The 12122-nt window shown below is 40.2% G+C and overlaps 1 long non-coding RNA gene across 2 annotated transcripts in view; it reads right to left on the bottom strand.

Moving 5' to 3' along the window:
• Positions 1–2162: 2162 nt before the first annotated feature.
• LOC139084127 (uncharacterized) overlaps positions 2163–12122 on the bottom strand; it is a 36920-nt gene continuing 26960 nt past the window's right edge. The window contains exons 4-5 of one of the 2 annotated variants that reach the window (XR_011541469.1): positions 10543–10692; positions 2163–3364 (exon numbers count right to left, since the gene is read on the bottom strand). This is a non-coding gene — a long non-coding RNA (uncharacterized lncRNA). The remainder of the gene's footprint in view (positions 3365–10542; positions 10693–12122) is intronic. The other variant, XR_011541470.1, reaches the window with a different exon arrangement.

The following is a 12122-nucleotide window of genomic DNA, read 5'->3' as shown; positions in this document are numbered from 1 at the left end:
CCCTTCAGAGCAGCACCTAGATTTGCAGTTGAATAAGTTGGAGAAGCTGTGTCTGCATCAGAGGGCGGGAATTCGGGGGGCCATCTCAGAGTTCTGTCTACCACATAAGACCATTACTAAGTCTGTGTATCAGTCGGCGAGGGCTGCCCTAGCAATATCACAGACTGAGCGGCTTCAACAACAGAAATCGATTTTTCCCTTTCTCTGTTTCTTCTGGAGGCCGGAAGTTCAAGAGCGAGGAGTCAGCAGATGTGGTTTCTCCCGAGGCCCTTCTCTATGGCCTGCAGATGGCCAACCTCCCACTGTGTCCTCACATGGCACTTCTCTCTGTCCATAGACATCCCTGGTGTCTCTCTCTCTTCCTATAAGGACACCAGCCATATTGGATTCAAGCTTCAGCACATGAATTTGGCAGAAGGCGGACACAATTCAGTCCATAACTAATAACAAAACTAAGCTAATGTTGAAGCTACCGGCCAGGCACATTTTTTGTAGGCTATCTCATTTAACATAATTATATACCATTATAAACCATTATATACAACTCTAGCGTTATTGGAATGTTTCCTATATTCTTGACTAGAAATTCTATAAGATTCCTCTTGTGACCTGATTGCTACAGCCATCTTCATCCCCCTCCACTGATGCGTGCTTCCCATTCTCCATTCTGAGAACAGTTTCACCCACCCATCAAGTTTTCTTGCTCATCCATGAGCTTGGTACAGAGACACACAGACAAGTCATCAAAATTCCTGCTCTCGCTAGAGTCTAGTAGGAGAGACATTTTATGTGTGTGTCCACGTACATTTTGAAATATCTCACATAAAAAGTGTAGATTACATTTACGAACCATTCGGCACATTTAAGTTCTTAGGAAAGCTGAGACTTTGAAAGTTAAAATAATGATGTCAAGAAAGAGGCAGCTCTCTGAATATTTGGTTCTGTATTCTCTTCTCGAGCTGCCTCCACTCTAACTCTGCAGCAACACCCTCCTTTGAATGCGGCTTTAGCCGGAATTCTGTGACTGGAGGAGAACCACCTGGGCTTTGAAGGGGGGAAGTAATTAGAGCATAAAAGCACTACACCTGACTAGGTCAGGGGCCTCCAATTCCACTCGCCCTGCTCAGGATTAGAAATAAAAATTCACTTAGAAAAAAATCCTTTCTTTTCTCACTGTCCCACGCGTTCACTTTTTATGCTAACACCAGACCTCCTCTCCTTCAGGAGGCAAAGGCAGCATTTGCAGCTACTCCAGAAGGAAATCTCCAGATTTGCAGGTCCAGGGGCTTCTCAGGTGCTGTGATGTCACCCTGGTGAGGAGCCCTTCCCTCCCGCCCTCTTGCATCCTCCCCTGTCCTCCCCTCGCAGCCCCAGCCCTCCCTTTCCTAGTGCCCCGTGGGCCTGGCGCCGATTCCTCCATCTCCCTCCCTGGCTCATCTCTTCACCTGTGGACCAGGCCGGCCTGAGGCTCCAGGAGGGCCCGCCCCCGCCCGCCTCCCCGTGGGCTGTGGGCTGATAAATGGCAGCTCGACTCGCTAGAGCACTTCCCTGTCCCTGCTCGCAGCCCTGCCCGTGGTGGGACCTCTGCCCATGGAGGAGGAGACGTACCTGGAGCTCTACCTGGACCAGCGCGCCGCGCAGGTGAGCCTGGGAGGGTGGCCACTGTCTCAGAGACAGGACCCGCGTCCCTGCCCAGCTGCGGAGGGCCAAGTCCAGCGCCCAAGAGCTCTGCCTTTATTATCTCTTATAAAACTCCTAGCGACCTTAAGAGGGTCTTGATTCTCCCCAGCTTTCAGCTGAAAAGTAGAAGCTTAGAGGTCAAGTCATTTGCCCAAGGTTGCCAAGCAGAACTTGAACTTGGTCTTGTGTGAACTGAAAATGGGAATTGGAGGCACCTGTGGCTTCTTTCAGTTTGTGATTCTGAAGATTTTTTGGTTTTGTTTTTTGGCTTTTTTTATAATTCAAAACATCTTTAGCGTGAAGTATCGTAGAAAAGAGAGGAAGGATTCTTCAAAAACAAAAGCAAGAGAGCAACTTATTTGGGAATGGGGCCATTTTTTAAACAGACAAGGATTAGTGCTGACGTAGTGTCAAGGAGGGGGAATTCGGCTCCTTCTTGTGCTTTGTGGGCTGACTAATAATGAAATTGACACAGGACCAGATTAACAGGAAAACCCCAATTTAATTACATATCCATGGGAGAATCATGAAAATGATGCTCGGAGAGTCAACAAACCCGGCAGTATATGTACCTTTCACACAAAGAAACAAGTTTATGAGGAATGACAGGACAGACACTTAGGGTTGAGGTACATAATTAGGAATTTAAACAGTTTGGGCCTGAGGTAGGAAATTAGTGAGGGGTGTTTACGCAGACTTCTGGACTCTGAATGCCCTGCCTCAGTGATAAGGATGCAGGGAGAGCACCCTTCACGCAGGAGATTCATTTCCTGCTTTCAGGGGAAACAGAAGCAGGACATGCCCTTTTTGCTTCTCAAGTAACTTTAATTCTGAATAGTCAGCATGCTATTGTGGGACATTTGGAGGCAGCCTGGATTGGGCCCCAGTAGCTCCCTCCTCTGAGACTTCCCTGGAAGCTTCACATATTAAAAGTTGACATGGTAGATTGTTCCATTATTTCATTGAGTTGATCTTTTAGTCTTGAATATAGGTCAGTTCAGGGACTGGCCCGAAGGCCAAGTGGTTAAGTTCATGTGCTCCACTTTGGCCGCCCAGGGTTTCACTGGTTTGGATCCTGGGTGCAGACCTACGCACTGCTCTTCAAGCCATGCTGAGGTGGCATCCCACATAGCACAACCAGAAGGACCTACAACTAGAATATACGACTATGTACTGGGGGGCTTTGGGGAGAAGAAGAAGAAGAAAATAAAAAAGATTAGCAACAGATGTTAGCTCAGGTGCCAATCTTTAAAAAAAAAAGTTCAGTTCAATTAAACAGTCGTGTCTCATTTTATGAGACAGTGAGGCAGGTGGGCTCCCAAAATTAGGTCTATGGTACAAGCAATCAGGTATTTAATAAGAGGCATTTCTATGGAAACAAAGAAAAATAATGATTAATGGTTACAGCAAATTATAAGCCAGTTTCTGAGCCCAGGAGGCAGCCACTCAAGAAGGTTTCTAGATGTCAGGGTCAAAGCATCTTTTGCAGTTTGAAATGTCTCTGATAATGTCATCAGGGGTTCAGGTAAACTTCCTGAGATGCTCACTCAGCAACAGGCATGAAGGCTGTTTAAACACAGGCTGTGTGGTGGTCTCTCAAATTCATAGCAAGTCATTCAGCTTCAGTTTGCAAAGCTTCAGGGAAGAAGGGCAGCTTTAGTTCTCAATGATTCCAAGTCAAAAGCTGGAGAAAAATTGTAAATGTTAGTTTGGAGAGTTGTAGTCAAATATTGGAGGAAACCAGAAGGAAATTTAGGATCCACTCCAGTTTTTACGTAAATAACAAAACTTCAAAGAAAATTAACAGCACTAGAATCTAATATCCACAAGTATGTATTATGGTTTCTACTGAAACATAATTTTTCTCTATAAAATCACCCTCATTTTGATCAAAGATAGTCAAATTAAGACTAATTTGCTTGCAAAATAAGTTTAGTTTCAATAAACTTGTCTCAGTTATTTACATAACTACAGCACAAATAATGATTGATGCTATAGGCTTTTAAAAATTTGCTTTGATGGAACTTTTCGTAAGGAATCTCGAGATTGAACTTTTAATAGCCTCTCAAGGCTAAGAAGTCAAGCCAAATATTCCACCTGCAATACCTATAGATTTTGGTCAGTTCTTCTCTTCGTAAGGCTCCCAACATTTCTTGAGGTTCTTGTACCTGCCAGGAAGTGACCTTTTTACTTACCTGGTTAGGCTGTCAGGAACCCTGTAAGTAAGGTACCAGGGGTGTGTGGGTTTTTTTTTTTTTTTTTCCTCCAAGGCACTTTATTGGCTTCATAAAATCAACCTTAATTCCTTAAAGCTGTTTGGTCATAGCTAAGTTTATGCACGTCTCTCTTAAACATGACATTCCAGACAAAGCCTTGGTAATATAACCATTGTTTCCAACTGTGTCCTGTTATAAGGAGAACAGATTCCTATTGAACTTAGGCAAATAAATATATTGCCATGAAAATAATAATACTGAGTTTCTGAATTCTGGAGGGATAAAGTAGAGAGGAAAAGTAATTGTTTCAATTCTGCTTACATTACAAAGGTATAATTCACCAAATTGCTGTAAGTCATAGATAGCTTAAGAGAAAAGAAGGAAAAAAATGTTCTTAGAACTGGAAAAACAAGAGATTAAAAAATAACATTTCAGACAAAAAGTCTCAAATTATAATCATCATCAGTTCATTTAGTCTGATGTAATTCTTGTTCTGTTTGAATCCAGTTTTTCTATTAGTTCTCTCAACTTTGCCTGATGATTGACGGTGATAGGGACAGTGATAATTCCAAGAAGTTTGTGAGGTTTTTGTTAAGGCTAGTATGACTTGCCCAGTGAAGTGGGTGTCTCAGTCACTGGAGATTGTGGAAGGTACACCCCAAGTGGGAAACACATTTTCTAACAGTTTTCTTTTCCATTGTGAGGTCATCAGCTTTGTGACAAGGGAAGTCTTCAACCCATCCAGAAAACACACATATGACAACAAGAACATATTGACAACTCATACGAAATGGCAGTTGAATGAAGACCAACTGAAAATGTTCAGAGGGCCCAGAGGGAGTTCTGAGGCCTCTGGGGACAGAAATAGCTTTTCCTATAGTGGGTGAAGGAATGTAAAAACTGAAAAATGGGGTTTTCCAGGAAGCTGGAAAGAACTAAGTGGCCATCTTGGGTTTCCCATAGCTCTGACTGTTCGTTTAGTTTACAGCTATTGTTTACTAATCTTAATTTTTCTGATTCAGCAGCCTGTTGCCATGTTACCAGGACATCAGGATGGCAAGAGTCTGGCAATGGCGGAGGGGTCAATTATTTTTGCAGAAGTATAATGAACTTCATCCACGTGTATCATAACCTTTATAGATTCTATTGTTGCTGGCTTTGCAGGAAAGTCAGCAAAGGTGGTTTTCTTATATTTAGATTCAGTCCTTTTGGTGAACCTCAATTTTGATGACAGCCAACATTTTATACCAGGACATATTGGACTTCCAGGAATTTCACATAATTTCTGGAACTCATAAAATAAACAGCTACGACATAAAGAAGGCTTAATGTAAATTTCTTATTTGATAATGCTTCCTGTGTAATTTAACATATCACATAAGCTTAATTAGTTTCATATCCCTCTCTTTATAAGAAGAAAGAGCAAATCTTTTGAAATGTTTCAGGAATCCTTGGAAAGAATCACAAAGTTAGCTAGAGGTCAAGACTGACTTCATTTAGAATTTGATTTTGGGAAGTTAGTCAAAAAATACCAAAGTGGGGCTGGCCAGATGGCACAGAGGTTAAGTTTGCATGTTCCACTTCAGTGCCCGGGGTTCACCAGTTCAGATCCCGGTGTGGACATGGCACTGCTTGGTAAGCTTTGCTGTGGCAGGCATCCCAGATATAAAGTAGAGGAAGATGGGCACAGATGTTAGCTCAGGGCCAGTCTCCCTCAGCAAAAAGAGGAGGATTGGCAGCAGATGTTAGCTCAGGGCTAATCTTCCTAAAAAAAAATCAAGTTTGAAAACACTTGCCTAAATAGGATCACAGATTATTATGAAACTTAATATCTAATTAATCAAAATGACAAAAAGATTTCAAAGACAAACATAGAAGGTTACATTGCTGCAAAACCTTAGCTCTTTTTAATAGAAAAGACAGCTTTTAACATAAAGCACAAAATAGTTCTGATAAAACACAAAAAGTTAAAGAAGAACCTTTCATAATCTCTTATCAGCAGACTAATATTCTAAGAATATTTTGTTCTTTTAAGAAATGAAAAGAAAATTAAGTTCCAGTTTTATACAAATACATTATTGATAGTAAAGCTTATTTTTAAAATTCTTAAGATATTTTAATTTTCGTTAACTTGACCACACAAGGTAAGACTTTCCTCTTTCTCTTTTTTGTTTTGTGTGTCTGTGTGTATGTGTGTGTGTGTATGTGTGTATGTGGAAGATTAGCCCTGAGCCAACATCTGTGCCAGTCTTCCTCTACTTTGTGTGTGGGACACCTCCACAGCGTGGCTGATGAGTGGAGTGGGTCCATGCCTGGGATCTGAGCCTGGGAACCCGGGCTGCTGACATGGCATGCATGGAACTTTAACCGCTCAGCCACAGGGCTGGCACCTCTTTCTCTCTCTCTCTCTTTTTTTTTTAACAAGAAAACCATATTTTAATTTTGTGCCAGATTACTTTTGATATTAAAACTCATTCACTTAATTAAATTCATTCCAATTTTAGTTAGCACTGACCACACATAAAAGCCCTTCCCAAAGATTTCTTTTCTATAAACCTTCCATAACTTACTGCGTCCATTTTAGTTTGTCCCTTGTTCTTTTTTATTCAGAAATAACCAGCTTTATTTTGAGGCAATTAGGTTTTTTTCCTCATCAAAAATGCATCTCCATTCCTCATACCTTTTTTTAACCAAAAACATAAGTATTATTTTCCTTGCATAGAGATTTTTAAATTATTTTTAGTAGCTTTAATTACATATATCAATTAGAATTCTTTTTTTTTTTTAAGATTGGCCCTGAGCTAACATCTGTTGCCAATCTTCCTCTTTTTTTTTCCTCCCCAAAGGCCCAGTACATAGTTGTATATCCTAGTTATAAGTCATTCCAGTTCTGTGTGGGACACCGCCACAGCGTGGCTTGATGAGCAGTGTGTAGGTCCACGCCCAGGATGCAAATCGGTGAACTGCAGGCTGCGAAAGCTGAGCATGTGAACTTAACCACTCAGCCATGGGGCCAGCCCCTCCGTTAGAATTCTTAACCTTAGAAACCTTAATTTCTAGTAAAAACTAAGAAGTAAGCAATTGTGAACTGTATGTTATACCCATATTCTTTAGGTTGGCACATTTATGAATACATCTTATAATTTCTAGAAACATTTTTTCGTAGTGCAATCTTCCAGTAAAGCAGAAGACATGTTTTTTAATAGACCCAAATTCATCTTTTAGTATTTATGTAATAAGAAGCCAAAAGGAGATAAACCTCTGTTCAGTAATTAGTGTTTTATCATTTTATCTTACCTGGAAATGATCCAGATATTCAATGAACTTTTCATCATTCAACCTTAGCTAGTAAAATTCTAAAGTTTTAAGCCATCAAAAAGACTCGAAGTTATTTTTAAGTGCACATACCATTAAACATAATTGTTGCATCTAAAGATTCTTAGTGCATTAACATCTGTATAATTCATTTGTTCTTAATAATTATACTTAGATTATTCATAAACTTCATAAGACATTAAAGAAGTAAGCCATCATCTCAAGTTATTTTTTTTGTTGACAAATTTTGTAATGGAGTTAATGTGAGCTTATTTGACTAATAGCCCAGGTAGAATGAAAGTTGCATGTAATACTGATAACTCTGAAGACATACCTATTTTAATTAGTCAACAAACTTAAACAAGCTTTCATTTACCAAAATCTATTTTGTATCATGTTAACTTGGAAAACATTTGGATTAGTTTCTATTATATTTATAAATAATTTATATAAGCACTTACTTTGTTACTTAGAGCTCTTTAGAAATTAATTTTGAGAATACCATGGGGAGGTAGAAAAATACTTTATCTATAGCATACATAGAGAGACAGACAGACAGACACAACAGATCTTATAGCTTTTATTTTAAAATTTCAGCCATAGGTGTAATACAAAACTCACTAGTTTATAAATAATTGTGTCTCTAGCAGATGGAACAAATTAAGGTTACCTATTTAGAAGTGGCTTTTTTTTTTTTTTTTGGTTAATATTTGTGGAGAAGACTTTTAAGATTTATATTTGCCTTAGACAAGGAGGCTGTGAGTTAGATTTGGGGCAAAAGAGCCTCTCCAGCAGCCTGCATTTAAAATGAAACATTTTTCCCTTTTTTTTTTTTTTTTTTAAACTTCAGACTTTTCTGACTGAGCTGGCCTGGTAGTCTCAGGAAATTGCGGGCTGTTATCTTCTGGGGTGTTTACATTCCAGACAGGGTAAAATTTACAACCTTAAAGGACAGAGAAAATAATGCAAGTTTTTTCCTAGGAGTTTTGGGGTAATTTTTCCTTCAGTCTTAGGAATTGGAGCTGATCTAAATAAGAGTTCCCAGAAATGTTTGTCTTTTGAGATAAATTGGAGAGGTTTTAGGATTGATGAAAAGGAATGGGTGGAATCTGAACTGCTTTTAGAGCTGCATTTTCCGTTTTGCAAAGATTTGCAAGATAAGGACAGTTGCTCTCAGTTCCTCAGAAATTGGGTTGTAACTTAAATGACATCATAGGTTGATCTACCCATCCAATTACATTATCCCTAATTTGTTTTTTTTCCTCTGGGTACATAGTTTTATTTTAACTTGGGAAGAAGGCCTTTAAAAAAATCCTATCAGGCTCCAAATATCAGCTTTCAATTTGGCCAATTTTTAACCACAGAACTACTGGGGGAAAAAATCCTTGTAAATATCTTGTCAGTTTTCAACTGGGATAAACATTTCTGGTAGTGTTAAACAACTCCATGGACCTAAGAGGTGTCCATAAAGGTTATTACTTTTCCAAGATCCAGAGTCATTCTCAAAGATAACTCAAAGAAAGGACTGTCAGCTTGCATGTCCCAGGCAGGCAGAAAGTTAAGTCAAGCTCCTAGGACACAAAGTGAGACAGGCAGGAAGGTGATAGTTATCCCTGGGAGAGAAAGGGTCAGTAACCGGCGAGTCTGGGTTTGGAAAGGAAGGAACAACATGAAATGTTCTCCTCTCTTGACTGGGCGTCAGAGAATGGCCATTGAGTGGAGCTCAAAGGGCTGTTGTCCAGGGTGCCTGAATTCCCCAGCAAGGGGTTCTAGGATATATCAGCAAAGGATATTACACAGGAAGGCCTGAAGCTGGCAGACCCTGATTATAGAGCCCAGCAAAGCGAGCTTTACTGCCAGCCCTGGGTGCTTCTGTTAAATTCATTTTCTGGCTTTTTCTATTTACGTGAGTAACCTATGTACTCGTAGAGATTAGGCTGGGGTGCTCTCTGTAAATCTTGAAGGCAAAGGAAGCTAAAATAGGCAGATGGGCCCGGATTTTAAGAAAGAGATTTTACGTTGGGTTTTTGTACTAAATATAAATGTTTTGTTCTCTCATCTTGTTAGGGAGCCCCAAAGTCTAGCTGTTATATACTTTCCCTTTTTCTGAAGTGATGGACAGTTGTACTTCCAATGTCCTGATGTGTTGTTTTGTTTGTTTGTTTGTTTTTTACAATATCTGCAAATGTCTGCAGGTAAATAAGGGGTCTGAGTGGACTTTGGTTTCTGTCCTAATTTCTGTCTTTCCCTCTTAAGTGAGTCTCAATGCTAGCCATTATACCAATATGAGTGCTCTCTAAAAAAATTTTTTTCCAACTTAGAAGTTTTTCTAGTTTAAAGGATCCATCATTTGTCCATTGACAAGTAGGATTAGCATCTTAACAGTGACTCAAACCAATAAGCCTTTTTTTTTTTTTTTCCTGCTGAAGGAATCTTTTTATTTATGGCACCAGCACAGGCCTGGCACACAGTATGATACTTAACAGATGCTGAATGTGTGAATGCTGTTTCATATACATTATAAGAAACTGCATTAAAAGGCTTTTTTTCCTTGTCCTTTGGCCTTAAAGAAAATGCATGTTATTTTTATTGGAATAAAACCTATTCAGAACTAAATATTTGCTATTTGAAAACTTTGAACAACAAAAATGTCATGTTTTTACAACTTATTACCAGATGCTGTGGTCCAGGCTACCTTATCATTAGAAAAAAGATAACATTTCAAAATACAAGGAAAACACTTAAGAGATGAAAGAACTCTTACAACTTACACAATCATTAGCCAAGGAAGGCTGGAGCCTTAACGTTTACAGCTCAGTTCTCCAAGGATCTGACCCAAAGTGAAGATCTCTAAAACTCATTATGTGCTCTCAGCTCGTCTATCAACAAGCCTTTTAATGGCTTAACCATGGAAGCAAGAGGTGTCCCCAAAGGAGAGCATGAAGGATGCCGTCCTCACCACATCCAGAGAGTCCCCTGCCAGAGTTAGCCTGAGAACCATGAGGGGCCCTGTTTTAAGCAGCTATTCCAAAACACAGGAAAGCACATTTTTCCATTTTTGAACAGAATAGGGTGTTTAGATTCCCCGAGCTTGGACCCACCGTCTACTTGGTTGCGTGCCAGATGCAGGTGCATCCTCCAGCTGTGGAGACTGAAGATCATCTCTGGAGGAGAAGATCAGCAAAATCAAGAGTACTCGTCCACAAAACGAGTTTCACAAATATTTTCTCCTGCTAATCTAAATTTAGAGAAAAAGAAATTCGCGCCCCTTTCATTCCCATCAGACTCTGCAGACAGAGATCTGGGAGGCTGACATGGTAAGAAGGCTTACCTTCTTGATGGCTTGTGTAGATGTCCAGGATCTTTTAGCTGCAGCAGCCTCGGGGAGAAAGCAGTTTCTCAGCTGGTGATTCTCCTGGCTGGGTCACCGAAACTGTCGGAGTGCGGGAAATTCTCCCCTTCTTGCGCTCTTACGGCTAGACTAGTAATAAAATTGATGCAAGACCAGATTAATAGGAGAAAAACTCAGTTTAATATGTATGTATTGGAGATCATAGAAAAATGATAGAGAATGAACAAAGGCAGTATATATATATATATATTTTACACAAAGAAGCAATAAATTTAAGGAATGACGGGACAGAGAAACTAAGGTTTGAGCTATGTAATTTGTGACGAATTTAAGCAGAGTTTAGGTTTGAGGTGTAAATTAGCAAGACTTGTTTATATAGGCTTCTCAACCCTGAATTTGTAGCTTGGTGATAAGGATGCAAGAAGAGTACGTTTCGTGTGGGAGATCTCAGGAACAGAGACAGGAGGGTCAGAATGCCCTTTTTGCTTTTCAAGTAACTTTAATTCAAAATAATCAATGCGCTCTTGTGGGATGTTTTGAGGTGGCCTGCCCTGGGCCCCAACGATAGAAATTGTGACGTCCCATAGCATTTAACATAGCAAAGGAGAGCCCACGCAGGAGGGGGTTCTGGGAAAGATGAGTTGATGGTCCTGCAGTAAGAGTTTAACAAAAAGTTTCTTCAGATACAAGGCCAAAGATGCAGTCACTACTTGCAAGGGGGCTGCCAAGTTTCCATCGCCACAGAACATCTTCCTTCAATATCTTGTTGCCCTTGCCTTAGAGTCCTTTCTGAAGTTTTGTTTCCTTGGGTGAGAGCTTTGTCCTCTGGTGTAATGTGGAAACAGAGGGGAGACACTGGTTGTTGCAGATATTAGTCGTTTAATGTAAATTGATGGCTGAAATCCTTTCCAGCTAGGACAGGAGAAGCCAAGGAAACAATGGAGAGGAATCAGGGCCACTGTCCCCACCGCACTTTTCTCAGGACCATACTGTAGCAGGGGAGATGGAGGCTAATTAATTCAAAATGAAATAAGCTCAAAAATCTTATTTCAAGAGAGGAACTCCTTTCTTCAAAGTGTTTTCTTTGAACAATCAGTCACCCCTGCCATCTGCTGGGCTTGTGGTAACAGAGCAATGCAATAGGATCTAGCCAGACATTTTCTCTCAGCTGAGGTAGCTTTGTCACTGAGAAGATGCAACACGAGGCATTCATGACTGTTCAGTTGTCAGGAGAAAGATCTTCTAAGGGATGAGGTCATCCTGCAGGCGGTGCTCAAAGTCTAGAATCTAGGCCTGCAACTTGGGTGCAGCAGGTGGTAATATATGTACAAAGGTAACCAGTTTTTTCTATAACAAAGCCCATGAATTTTACGTTAGCTGCTTCCCTCAGTTACCGCCTCCTTCCCTCAGCGGATGGTAAGGAAAGTTGAGCAGCCTTCCCTGGACTGGACACTGATTTAAACTATTCTTGCCATTTAAACTTCAATAACATTTTTTCCTATCATGAATCCGTGTAACTAGGATGTTTTCTTATCTCTTCTTGGACAGGAAGGAATAAT

The sequence above is a fragment of the Equus przewalskii genome, chromosome 6, assembly GCF_037783145.1.
Source record: "Equus przewalskii isolate Varuska chromosome 6, EquPr2, whole genome shotgun sequence".
Taxonomy (NCBI): domain Eukaryota; kingdom Metazoa; phylum Chordata; class Mammalia; order Perissodactyla; family Equidae; genus Equus; species Equus przewalskii.
The sequence above is the reverse complement of the archived record's forward strand: the minus strand, read 5'-3'. Positions and strand labels throughout refer to the sequence as shown.